Consider the following 14,580-nt stretch of genomic DNA (forward strand, 5'->3'; position numbering starts at 1 on the left):
AACATGGGAATCAAGCCTTACGTAGTTCCGGTTTGGGTTCACTCGTGTATTGACCCTCACCTTCTACGCTCTAACTTTTGCCAAGGCCGCCCTTCTGGGTTTTCAACCTTGCGAGCTTTGTTTTTCTTTTTCTTTTCAATTCTTCTCTTTTTTAGTATCTTTTCATCCCTTTTTCTTTTTTTTCTTCTTTTCTCTTCTCTTTTTTTTTTTGCATTTTTTTCTTTTCTCTTTTTTTTTTTCTTCTTTTCCTTCTTTTTGTATTTTTCTCTTGCTCTAACTTTTGCCTGGGTCGCCCTTCTGGGTTTTCGGCCCAGTGAGCCTCTCAAAGGGTAAAAGTGTAACAAGTTCATGTCAAATGGTTTTAGGGTTTTGAAGCCATCCGTATTCAGGAGAGTGGCTGTTGTATTGATTTACAGAAAGATCCATCTTCGACTCTTCGAGCACATCGGACAATTTTGCCCCTAGTTCGGGGGGCGCTTCTGTTCTAGCTTCACAAGCTTCTTCTGATGAGGTCTGATCTTCTTGATCTGACTTTGGTGCCTCTTGTTTGAGGGCTACTTCAAATCCGGCCAGACAGGTCTTGCATTGCGGTTGATTGTTGAACAGTCTGAACCCAAGGTCCAAGGTTTGAAAGCAAGGGCTCAAGTCTCGAGGCTGAGAGCGATCCTAAGCTGTACAATCTCAAGAGCGATTCCACACAGGTCTTCGCAGGATTGCGCAAAACATTTTGTGTTTGAAAGTTTTTAAGAAAGCGACAAATCGCTCGCGCTGAAGATAGTGCGGAACCAATCTGGATCAAGCTAAGGTCCTTCTTAGTACTCACGTTAACAAACATGATTTCAATCATTAAGGGCTTAGCATGCCTCTCTTTCTCTCAGTTTGATCAAAGTTTTGCAAAACCCGAGGAATTCCTTCCTCTTTATTTTCATCACCGCAGTGTTCAAAAAGTTTTGAAAAACTTAGGTCAATGCAATGAGTTTGGGGTGCAGAAGAGTAAGTGAGATGCTCCGCCGTTTCATTCAAATCCTCTGGCACAACTAGCTCAAGGTAGTAATAAACACAGAAAACATGATAGTCGCAGCCGTTTCATTCAGATTTCCCTGGTTGCAACTGGCTCCACAGCAGAGACAGACTCAAAAAAGAAAGCAAAAGATAATTACAAAAAAAATGATGTTCGAGGCAACAACTCCGGAATCACCTGACATTCTATACAATGGGACTGACTCGATACAACAAGACAGACCTTTGAGCAAAAAGACTGACTCAAGACAATGAGACAGATTCAAAACAAAAACAAAGAACTGACTCAAAACCCAAGCCAGAAATTACAAAACTGCATTCGCAAATGCTCCCAACAGTGTGTGCCAAACGCCACATCTGAAATACACCGAGCGCCGCCCGCAAGTGGTCCAACCCCTAATCACATACTTGTAGTATCCTCGAAGTCCAACAACTCAGTGGTGACAGACTTTGCTGAGGTAGGTGGGAGGATGACCTCATTGTCGATCAAATCTTGCACTTCGTGGCGAAGGCGGAAACAACCGTCGGTGCTGTGACCGGTTTGCTAATGGTATGCACAGTACAAGGTAGCATCATGTGTAAGAGGGAGATTCTTCGGGAGAGGTCGAGGTTCGAGGGGTTTAAGATGCCCTTTTTTAGCCAAAATTTGAAATGCCCTAGACAAAGGCATGTAGAGGGCATAAAAGACTCTGCGCCCTCGAGGCAGGTACTTCGAAGTCTGAGGGTTCTTGCTAGATGCACTAGCGAAAGGGTCGGCAGGCACTGCCTTGGCTTTCTGATCTTTCCCTGGTGCAGGGTTGGGAGCAGAAGGAACTGTTCTGGCATGACGGGGCCTATCCTAATGTTCCGCCTAGCTTGAACTGCCCTCGGCTGGAGTGGGGAAAGCATCATCCACAGCTTTAGTCATGACTGCGAATACTTGTTGCTTATTCATCCCCCTGGCTTTTAAAGCCTCGATTGCCCACAGCAGTTGTTCAACGGGATCAACATTTGTTCCCACTTTGTTCTTACCTCTAGCCTCAGCCTGATCGAGGGTTCGGGTTGTTATATCAGAACGGAACCCGGTTGTTGTTGACATGTCATTGCCATAGCTTGGGATAGCCTCAGGCTGGCTGAGCTTGATCACAATTAGTCCCAGTAGCGAGGGTTCTTGTGGTATGAAATTCCTGACATATGGTGCATTTGGTGGCGGAGCCGACATTTCGTAGGCCAGATCGGCCACAGATCTCTGGAGGTTGCCGATCATTCCCATCAATTCAAACGTTGTGGGCTTACGAGCTTGAAACAACTGGGGCGTCCAGATCGGGTGCGCAACAGGTGACCTAGGTGGATGCGGTACATCAACATTGGTCTCATCCTGCAAGATGATTCCTTGGTCTAATGCGGCTTCCATAACCACAATTTCCTCTGAACTTTAGGTCATCATAAGTCCGCTGAATTTGAACGGTGACTGACGGATCAGATATCTGTCTTGCCTCAGCAAAGGAGAACACTGGTTATTCTGAACTAACTCTCTGAACTGAAAGAGAAAACATGTAGCGTTTCAGCCCAATCAGAACAGACACAAGCATAGTTGAATAACTGTACTCTACTACTGATCACTGTTCCCCAAAATCACTGCCCCAAAACTGAGTCTGATACCCGCGGATATAACTGATTCTCAGAATACCGATACTGGTGCCCTCGGGCCTGGTATTTGAACTTGCAAACTGACATGCGCATTCCCTGTAGAGATACACTCTAAAAGCACATAGCAAGTAAATGAGAGCCAAAACACCCCTATGTTGGGGTAGGGTTTTCCTGTCCTATTTTGTCAGGAGCTAGGGTTTCACTACGCACGCAGCGGTTTCAAACAACTTAGCATCGGGTAAACAACATGTTCTAGTTTGGAATTGTCACTGCGGATTTCGAATATGCACTAGGTTGAATGGTCAAAAGGGTGCCCTGGTAAAACCGGAGTTTGTGTTCCCATACTGGCAGAACCCGTAATCGGTCAACCTTATGGCACGCAGCCTCAGGCTAACTGCTCAGGAATAGCAGACGGCAAACACGGTATCCTAGGCACACCAATGCACATGCAATGCAAAGAAACACATAAGTGTAGTCAAAACAAGATATCATGAGTTCGAGTCAAACTCTCTAACTCCCCAGTAGAGTTGCCAGAAACTATAGACGTCCCCAAACGTCCCGGGAGGATGATCCCGATTTGTTCGTTCTGGGCTTACTACAGTTCGGACTCAAATTGTCACGGTTCTTAATCTGAACCAAAGAGTCCAAATCCAGCAAATTGTTTTGGAAAACAGATTTTTGTAAAGAAGTGCTAAACATGGACTGCTTTGCCAGATACAGAGTCGCCACCTAAATATTTTATTTTGGGAAAATTTAGGAAACCCTGACTCGTATGCCTAAGGCCACGTGTCCGTCATCACCAAAGTTGCCTCGGCTTGGGAACTTGGGTACGATTGGGGAAGGTTAGCTATGAGCACCCCCTTTCGCCCGATCCGAAGATCGGCCTCTACTAACTATGATATCTAGTTTTAAAAACGTTATGCGTTCTTATACTGGTTATTAGCCTAGATTTACTATGTGATGCGCACAGCATGACAAATATAGACTGAGTCGCCTGAATTGGGACAAAACATTTCATGTTTGTTTTGAAAACAGTTTGCTACTCGCAAGTAGGCTAAAAGACAGATTTTGCCACCCTCGAGTGGGCTTAAGACTCGCATTCAACGTATTGTTCCAGTTTAAGTAACCCAACCTTCACCCATAGGCATTCAGGCAGTTATAACACGTAAGCACATAGCCTCATGGTAAGCAAGCTATCATGGCAACATTCACACTTATGCAAGGATGCTAAAACATAAATGCTTACCGAGTACTCCAAGCCAAAACAGAAACTAGTTAGTAATCATATGCATGATCCTAGTTCATGTTAAGATGGCTAATGCAACACATACAAGATGCAACTACAATGGGCTCGGCTATTCTAAGACGGCATGTGATGATGCTACAGCTAACACGTATTCAACTTGGAATTGAAATACAATGCAGTTAGTATGATGCGCCGAGCCCGGTGCATGCAAGACAAATGTATGGATGCACGCATGCATAGCATAAGGTATGCTAATTTAATCATGCCCTAGTACTAACCATTGAAAGCAAGTAAGTAAAAGGGAGAAAGAAGTGGGGATTGGAAGACATACACACACTCACACACACTTATTACAAATTCGCCCTCGCTCGGAGGGACCAAAAGAATAATACACTTTAATTAACCTACAAGCTAATTAAATAATTTACAGACCATCTAATTAATTAACAAATCAATTAGGCTAAGGAAAGCATTAAAAGGCCTCGGGAAGAGGGATGCACACGTGCTCGGATTGGCTTCGCCCGGAAATCCAATGCCATGCGCAAGCTGCCTCTGTTTTCCCTACTCTGCTCCTCTGAAAATGGCACAATTCCCAAGGTACACCTCATGAACACTGGGGAATGACACCGGCCATGAGGAATGGTCACCGGCCAAAGGAAAGTGGTCATTGACCATCTATGGAGCAATCGGCCATCCATAATTGGTCGATCGGCACTTAATGTAGTCGACTGGCCAAAGCTTCCTGCAGAACCTGTTTTGACAGCAGCAGAGGGCAAAACAAGGCATGGCAATGTATTTCAAGCAAATGTGTGCACCAATACACCCCTTATCATGTTTATGACTCAAAGGGGGATGGTACTCGATTCTTGGACCGCCAATCGCGCATTTCAATGCGTGATGGCCCAAGAAACCAAGTATGCATTTTGATTTCAAATGACATGCAAACCAAATAAACACATAAAGCCCAACCTCTATCATACTCAATTCAAGAGGCAAAGCATGCATGCTCAATGCAATACAATCTAAGCATGCTAGCTAAATGTGCAATAAGAGCATGCAAGCAAACAATGTATGCTAGGTACACAACATATGCAAATAAGCATGCAAGGCATGGACCACTATGCTAATGACCAATCATGCAAGATGTAATCTAAACAAGCAAGCATGTAAGGCATGCAACATGTTAAGCAACTTAATCAAGGGAGATTGCATGCCAAATGCAACATGATTCAAGCATGCAACACATGCGATAGTCCGAGCATGCAACAACACACAAGGTGAGCATGCAACAACATGCAAACAATGGACTTATACCAATTTGGGCAGCTCTCAAACAAACCCAAAATAGTGGCCAAATGCTAAGGAAATGAGGTGCAAATATACATACAAACATGCATGCAAATGGACCAACACTTAAGCATCAAAGAAGCAACCTTTAAGCACACTTAAAAGGGGATAATCATGGACAAATGGCATGCATAATAAGCTCTGAAATCATGTTATAAGAGGTACTAAACCAAGTAAACAAGACAAGCCAAGCATGCAACAATGCCCAAAACTCAAGACAAGCCAAGGGGCTTAAACCAAAGCTATATGAAGCAAGCCCCAAAGGGCCATGAGGGCCTAAAACAGGTCCAATGCAGGTCTAAACAAGACCAAAGACGCATCTAGATGGCATCTAAATGGTCTAAATATGGAAGCATGCACAAAGGTCCAAACATGGAGCATAAGACACAAGCCTTTCAAAACATTAAAGGGGCATCGAATGCAAGCATACAAGCATACCATGAGGACTGAAATGACATGGTAAGTGGTTCCAAACCACTAAAACAAAGCAAGTAAAGCATGCTAGAGGGATCAACACTCAAGGCTCAAAAGGGGGATTACATGGTAGCTATACAAAGCAAAGAATGGATGACCTGAGCAACCAAAAACAGACCTTAGGCATACTAAAACATGTATAAAAGCTTCACAAAGCTAAGCCAAAACAAGTAAGCATAGTGGTCTAAATGCTAGGCACATGTTAAGGCAATTCATGGCATTACAAGACAAGTATGCAAGGCAAGCATCGTGTGTCTAAACCAATTAAAAACAGTGCTAAATCATGGCAAAATAAGCACAAATAACACTTAAGACATGACCAACATGCACTTAAACAAGATGCTCACACATGAGACTAAAATGGCCATTTTTGAAGGCAACAAGGAGAGGGGATGGCCCTCTCCTTCTTAGGACCTTAAAGCACCATTCCCAGCACTGAAATCTTGAGGGATTTCAGTGGTGAGGAGGCCCAAACAAGATGGTCCCAGAGCTCACCAAAATAGCACAAAATGGGGGCCAAACAAGGCCTAAGAGGGGTCAAACAACCCCAAAGCTCAAAGAAACCCTAAACAACTATTTTAAGCAAGTAAAAAAAGACTTTTATATGTTGTACACTAAGCTCAAAAATAGATGCAAGGTAGGCAAAAAGACTATGCAAAAATGGGGTATTTAAAGGTAAAGTTCTTACCCTTGTAGATCCCTTCAAGGACAGCACTCCAGCCGCTTTCCTTAGCTCAAAACCAGCTCAAAACTTCAAGAACAACCTAATGGCTCCTCAGCAACCAAGGTAAGGTGTAAAACTAGGTGTTTGTGCACAAAAGTAAGGACAAAAACACACTTATACACAAAGAGAGGGAGATATAGAGATAGAATAGATACACTATGGCTAACCCTAATCCAAACCTCTAGAACTCAACCCTCTAACCTCTGAGGAGGGAGGAGAAGCCCTTCTTTTATAGAGGATCACTCTTACAAAGCTTACAAGACAAGCTAAGCAAGAGTGAAATCGTGTATGGAGGGGGTGTAAAGTGTATGCTAGCTAGCACAGTTGGCATAAAAATATCTGCAAAAGCAGATGCACAGTGATCGGTCAGCCAAAAATGACAAATTGGCAAAAACAATGGTCGGCCGACCATCAATAGTGCTGACCAGCCAAATATATGGCCGATGGCAACAAAACAATGGTCGGTGGCCTCAAGCCATGGCCGGTGAGGTGTGGGGGTGGCCAACAAGCCATTCCCTATCCTCCAAAGCAAAAACACAAGTGTTTGGTGCAAAACCAAGCACAAAACAGTCGAGTCGAGCAATCTTTGGGCAAGGCGCGTGGCCGAGACCTCCGAGAACTCAAGACGAACGCGAACATGGATGATCATCGAGTGTTCAAACGGTGACGCCCAAGTCTTGAGGACGGTAAAAAATGAGGTGTCTACAGGTGGGCACATAGCCAAGACCAAAGGCATGCAAATTATACGGCACATCGGCCAATGCTGTGACGCTTTTCCGGGCACTTCTTCCCAACCCCATTCCTAACACATGTTGGAGTTTGTTCATGAAATACACATATTGGGCGCTGACATACATACCCTCATCTACTGCCAAGATGTTCTGCACCACTCAGGCCTCGGCCAGAGTAAACCCTGAAAGGAATACATTATCCTCGCCATGAACAATCTCTAGTACTGGTGTAGTTACCACTGGCGGAGGATACATGGACAAATTCCTTAACACAATAGCCACTCCCCTCCCGTAAGGGTATTTCAACATTTGATGGAGGATAAAAAAGACTGCTTTCACAAGGTTCCAGGGCCTCCCTAGTAGTAAATTGAAAATGGTCGGCACATCTAGGACATGAAACTCAATATCTTGCTGCGCTGGGCCCACCTGAACTCGGATTTGTACTGCGCCCATCACCTCGCTGTTGGTATTTGTAGACACCCCATTTTTGACCGTCCTCAAGACTTAGACGTCATCGTTTGAACGCTCGGTGATCATCCCTGTTTGTGTTTGTTCTGAGTTCCCGGAGGTCTCGGCTACGCGCCTTGCCTCAGGATCTCTCGACTTGCTTGTTCTGTGCTTGGTTTTGCACCAAGGACTTGTGTGTTTTTGTACCTGAGGGTAGAGAGTAGCTTGTTAGCTACCCCTGACCCCCATCAGCCTTGGCTTGAGGCCACCGGCCGTGTATTCTTGCTACCGGCCATTTGTGGAACATATCATTGGCCGGTCGGCACTTGGTGTGGTCGGTCGACCATCTGTTTGGCCGATGGCCTCTTTTGCTGGCCGGTACCACCTTTTTGCCTTTTACAAGCATAATGCATGCCAGTTGTGCCAGCTGGAATGCACGGACCCTCCTCCCCATGCACGAGTGTGGCTGTTTTACCCCTTTTACACCTTTTTGGTCTAGCTTCTTGAGGAAGCTTGGACCTTTGTCTTAACTTTAGCTTCCTCAAGAAGCTTGAACCTTATCCCATCTTCCTCAGGAAGCCTTGGCCACTTTGCCTTGGCTTCTTGAAGAAGCCTTGATCCTTTTAATTAGCTTCTCTTGGAAGCTTAACACTTTTGTTGGTCTATATAAGAGCCCCATCCTCCTCCTTTGGTGGGGGTTCAAAAAAACCAGAGCAAAATACATATATATATCTGATATACACTTTCTCTCTCTATATCTCCCTCTCTCTCTTCATTTGTGTGGGTTTGAGAGCCTAAATGTGTGTTTTCTTCTTAGTTTTGCACTAAGACACATAGCATTACACCATATTTCGACTTGGAAGGCCTTGAGGGTTTGTTCTTGAAGTTTTGGGTCGATTTTGATCAGAAGAAGAGGGCTGAGCTTGCTGTTCTTGGAGTGTTCTTCAAGGGTAACATTATTTACTTTATATTTCCCAATCTTGCACTAGTCTTTAGCCTATCTTGCTTACTGTTTTAGACTTTGTGTATAACTAAAAAAAGTCTTGTATTTGCATGCTTAAGATGCTTCATTAAGGTTGTTTTGGTATTGGGGGTCGACCTCCTTCTTAGGCTTTGTTTGGCCCTTTTTGTGCTTTCTTTGTTGAGCCTTGGTTATCTTTGTGTATTGGCCTTCTCACCACTAAAATCTAGTAGATTTTCAGTGGTGAAGAAGAGGTTTTGAGGTCTTGCATAGGGAAAGGACACCCCTCTCCCTTTGTCTCTCTTTTGTCCTTGTTTTTGGCTCATAAGGGTAGCATGCATGATTAGTTGTTCTTGACTTCATTTCAGAGGTTTTTGGGTGTTGTTCGGTCATATTATGCCTATGTTTTTGGTCGGATTAATGGCCTCTTTCATGTTTAATATACTTGCTTTGTATTCCTCTCTTTGGCCTAGAAGTGCATCATGCATTTAACCTACCATGCTCTCATGTTTTGGCCTAACTTTGTGAAGTTCTTGGCCATATCTTACCATGCTTGAGGCCTGTTGAGTGCTGTTTTGATCATATTTGCCATGTTTGGTATAGCCTCTTTGCATTTTGGCTTGTGAGCCTTGAGGGTGTGAGTCATGAGCATGCCTGAGTTGGGTTGTTTCAGTGATTTGGAGTGATTTCCCATGCTATTTCAATCCATAACCCATGCTCGTATGATTGCATTTATCATCCCTTTCATGCCTTGAAGAGTTGTTTTGTTGTGCCTTGAAATGAGCATTATGCATTCTTAAGTGTTTAAGTCTTTGGGGCTGCCCTATCAGTGGGTTTTGGGGGCTCATTTTGCATGTTGAAACTCTGTTTTTGGTTGTTTAATTCATGCCATGTGTGGTCATGATAGTGGTGGTAGAATGCTCCTTTTTTTGTGCCTTAGTCTTAGGCTCATTGATGTGCATGTTTGCATGAACATTTGTCCACCATTTACACCATCTTTGGCCACTGTTTTGGAGAGGGTTGAGGCCTTCTCATTTCAGTATAAGTCCATCTTCGCATACTTTGCATGTTTGGCATGTTACATTGTATTGGTTGTATGCTTACATTGCATTACATTTGCATGTTTGCATGTTGTTTAGCTAGTTGCATTGCGTGTTTGGACATTGCATGCTTGTATGATAGATTGCATTGCATTTGACATGTTTTGCATCTTAGCCTTATGTTGCATAACTTGAGCCATGTTTGTATACATGCATTGCATTGCTTGGTTTGTGGTGTCAAACCAAGCATGAGGAGTGAGGTGTGTTCGTACTCAAAGTGACAAAACACGTCTCAACCCTTGGGTCGCCAATGCCCTTGATCTCAATATGATAGGGTGTTGGCATTCATTTGTTTGTTCCATGCATTTACATTAAGAGGCAAACTTGGCCTCTTAGGCCATCACGCATCAAAATGTATAATTGATGGCCCGAGGGTCGAGGGTCATGCTCCCTTGAGTCCATTGCATGATAGGGAGTGTGGCCATGCTCACATTTGCTTGAGAATTCCATGCCATACACTGCTTGTCCTCTGCTGCTGTCAACTGCAGGATTCTGCAGGAAGAAATAGCCGGCCAGCTACTTGGAGTGCCGACCGACCAAATACAATTAGCCGATGGCTCAACCGATGGTCGATGACCATTCCCTTCGGCCGGTGGTGTTCCCACTTGGTCGGTGATGCTCCCCAGTGTTCAGAGAAGCATCATTGGGACTTACGCAAATTTTCAGAGGAGCACGGCAGTGTAAACAGAGGCAACAGTGCTATGGCAGCGAGTTTCCGAGCGGGGAGAGTCAAGCATACATCATTTGCGCATTCCAAGGCAGAGTTGCGGCAGTCTCTTTAGCTTCACATTTAAATCATTTTTGTGATTAATTCGTTAATTAATTAGAGGGTCTGTAATAATTAATTAGCTAGGATAGTTGATTCATTATTTGGACTGTATTATTCTTTTGGTCTCTCCGGGCGAGGGCGAATTTGTAATAAGTGTGGGTGAGTGTGTGCATGTCTTCCAACTCCGGCTTCTTTCTCCCTTTTACTTACCTGCTTTCAATGGTTAGTATTAGGTCATATTTAAATTAGCATACCTTATGCTATGCATGCGTGCATCCATACATTTGTCTTGCATGCACCAAGCTCGGCGCATCATACTAACTGCATTGTATTTCAATTCCAAGTTGAATACGTGTTAGTTGTAGCATCATCATATGCCATCTTAGAATAGCCGAGCGTATTGTAGTTGCACCTTGTATGTGTTGCATTAGCCATTTTAACATAAACTAGGATCATGCATATAATTACTAACTAGCTTCTGTTTTGGCTTGGAGTACTCGGTAAGCATTTATGTTTTAGCATCCTTGCATGAGTGTGAGTATTGCCATGATAGCATGCTTACCATGAGACTATGTGCTTACGTGTTATAACTGCCTGAATGCCTGTGGGTGAAGGTTGGGTTACTTAAATTGGAACAATGCATTAAATGCATTGAATGCGAGTTTTAAGCCCACTTGAGGGTGGCAAAATCCATGTCTTAGCCTACTTGCGGGTAGCACCATCAAACCATTTTCAAATAAACAAACATGAAATGTTTTGTTCCAATTTAGGCGACTTAGTCTATACTTGTTGGCTGTGCGCATCACGCAGTAAATCTAGGCTAATAACCAGAATAAGAACGCATAATGTTTTCAAAACAAGATATCATGGTTAGTAGAGGCCGATCTTTGATCGGGCGAGCGGGGGTGCTCATAGCTGACCTTCCCCAATCGTACCCAAGTTCCCAAGCCGAGGCAACTTTGGTGATGACGGACACGTGGCCTTAGGCAAACGAGTCAGGGTTTCCTAAATTTTTCCAAAATAAAACATTTAGGTGGCGACTCTGTATCTGGCAAAGCAGTCCATGTTTGGCACTTCTTTCTCAAAAAAATTTGTTTTTCAAAACGATTTGCTAGACTTGGACTCTTTGGTGATTTATCAATCTCACATTGCGCATTGTGAGATCAGATTAAGAACCGACACAAAAGGAATCCAAACTGTAGCATGAGGCCCACGGGTGCGTCTACTGTCACGCTCCGAACTTGCCCCTAAAAGTTTGGGCATGACCTAAACAGAAAATGACACTTAACCTGGTTCCATAGAGGGGCCTGCCCGGAAGCTATAAAACATAATTGATAAAAACCAGAAAGTATGACATCCATTGAGCTATTAAGTCATGCCAGGATCAAAAACATTTCACAGGACAAGTACATCAAAAGCCAAAATACATTTAAGAGTTAGTTATTTACAGGCATATACAAAACTAACCCCGAGATGGGGTATATAACAAAATCATTAAGTACATAACAACTTAAGCCAATAGCAAAAGTGTGAGTCATCATCTAACAACTCCACAAAAGTAGGGTCCCGACCCCAATCTTGGCTGTGCCTAAGCTGACAAAAGTATGACGATGCCGAGCTAAGATCGACCTCCTGGTTGATTACCTACAGAAACAGACATAACATAGGGTGAGCCAAGCTCAGTGAACAATAGTACTAGTATGCTTGTAAACATATTTAATGCTGAAATCATGTAATTAGTCTGTCTCTGTACGGCTTGTTGGGACAACATAATCGGTTTATAATTGTCATAATGCGGCCCCTGGCCTAAGAACTTCACATAATCAGAAAAGAGTCCTTGGGTTCATAATTTACAATTCATCACATAGACCTTTGGTTTTTTTGTTTCACAAGCTTACATTAGTATAAGTTCATATTTCACACATCGGTCCTTGACCTCATAAATTCATCATTCACAACGGCCCTTGGCCACATTGGTTCACAATTCACAAGTGACCCTTGGTCACGTAGTTTCACATTAGGCTCGTAGCCAGATTGACTCACAAATGGCTCTAAGCCACATTGGTTCACAAATGGCTCTAAGCCACATTGGTTCACAAATTCACAATTGCCTTGATACATTCCATTAGTTACAAGCTTCCACATAAGATGTGTACAACTTCACAACCTTTTTCAATGTTTCCACAATTTCGTATTGAATCACTTATAGCAAATATATCATTTAATGCCAACACAAGTTTGGTAGTGAAATTCGTAATGTCAAGATATAACGTCTATATATAATGTGATAAAACTTTCAACAAGGGTCACAACGTCAATAAAAATAAATACTGAGTAGGGATACATTGAAGTACTATCACTCACTGTGTTGTGGCGGTGCACTTCCTTTTGAGGTGTTTCCTACACACATGAAAGATCACATTAGTCCCTTTTTATCCTTGTTAAATCAATATTCGGTTCACTTACTTTGATTAAATTAACGAACATTCAAACAACATAAATTGCAGGTTTTGACAACATTAGAGGACCCAACACGCAAAACGGAGCATCCCAACTTTTCTGCCTTTAGCCGCACGTGCGGCTAGGATCTCCCGCACGTGCGGCACACCTCTCGCACGTGCGGCATTGAGGCCCCGCACGTGCTTTTTTTGCAGTGTTGAAGTCCGAAATTTTGCCATTTTCCCGCACGTGCGGCAGTGACTCCCGCACGTGCGGCTGAGGTTCCCGCACGTGCGGCCTTAGGCCCCGCACGTGCGGCGATTCTGCACCACAACTCTGAAATTCTGTACAATTTCCTCCTCTTGTAGACATGGTTAGGGCCTCAAAAATCTAATTTTAAATTACCAATATAAGCTCAAAGCATGTAAATACATGTGAACAAGGATCAAATTACATCTTTCATTTGAGTAAAAAAAATCAAATCATAAATTCACAACTTAAATTTACTCCAATTCACAAGATTTCTACTTGTTCTCACATCTCAACTCATAACACAAATTTATATTACATACTTGAATTCAAACAAGTCAAGTGAAGACATAGAGTGAGGTCTCTCGTAGGGACTTCAAATTGAGTCAAAACATGCAAGGTAAGGTCATTTTGCTCATTTACTTTTCATACTCACAACACCACAATTCCAACTCTTAGGAACAAGATCATAGAAACATCTTCACCTAAATTATGACAAGAAGGGTTGTGGATAGAAATTAGACAAACATGTACATACCTGAAGCCCAAATCTCAACCTTCTTGAGGATCTTCTTTCTCTATCCCTTCACTTCTCAAGTCTAGAGTGATGAGTTCTCTTTTTTTTTTTTTTTTTTTGTCAAATGACCAAGATCATATATATGTACATCTATAAAGAGAGAATAAGACGAAAATCTATCGTTTACATGTCCGAAATTGAAATTTCACAGAAGTGCTTAATATTACCTAAAAATTATGCTGATTCCAAATATATGATCAATTTTGATTTATTAAGCTGCTAAGGCCCTCAATTTCTACTTTATCATTCGAGTAGTAACAGATACATTTCTTTCCTAACAGATACAATTCATTCCACAAGGCATTACAACATAGTTACTTGACCTTATTCTCTTATACAGCTTCATCTTAGTCATTTAATAGCACAGAATAAAGGACGGACATACATCACAAGCATATATGAGGGTCGGGTTGTTACATCTACAGTATTATCATATGCCTGAATCACTTGGGTTGTGGGCACGAAATCTGCTAGTTTCAAACCAATGGCATAAGTTGTACGAGACGGACAAACATTGATAGCTGACCCAGTATCGACCAACACCACTGGTACCCATTTTTCTCTACACTCAACAAATATGTATAGAGGTTTGTTGTGTGCTCAGCCTTCTAGTAGCAGTTCTTTCTCGAAAAAGGTTAGGGTTGGGCTAGCACCACCTGGGAAAACTAATCCCACAAGCTGTTCAGGGGTGGTGTCAATGGACAGTTTGGCTTTATCCATTGCTAATAGTACAGCTTGTTGATGCACTTGAGAAGCCATGAGCAGACCCCAGATTGAGATATCTGCTTGGATCTTCTTCAGTTGTTTCAGCACTGCCTCTTTTTCCAACTGCTTCTCTTTCTGCTTCTCAACTTCTCTATCTTTCCT

This window comes from Camellia sinensis, unplaced genomic scaffold, assembly GCF_055761805.1.
Source record: "Camellia sinensis isolate YWXY unplaced genomic scaffold, ASM5576180v1 Unanchor4, whole genome shotgun sequence".
In the NCBI taxonomy this organism is placed as follows: Eukaryota; Viridiplantae; Streptophyta; class Magnoliopsida; order Ericales; family Theaceae; genus Camellia; species Camellia sinensis.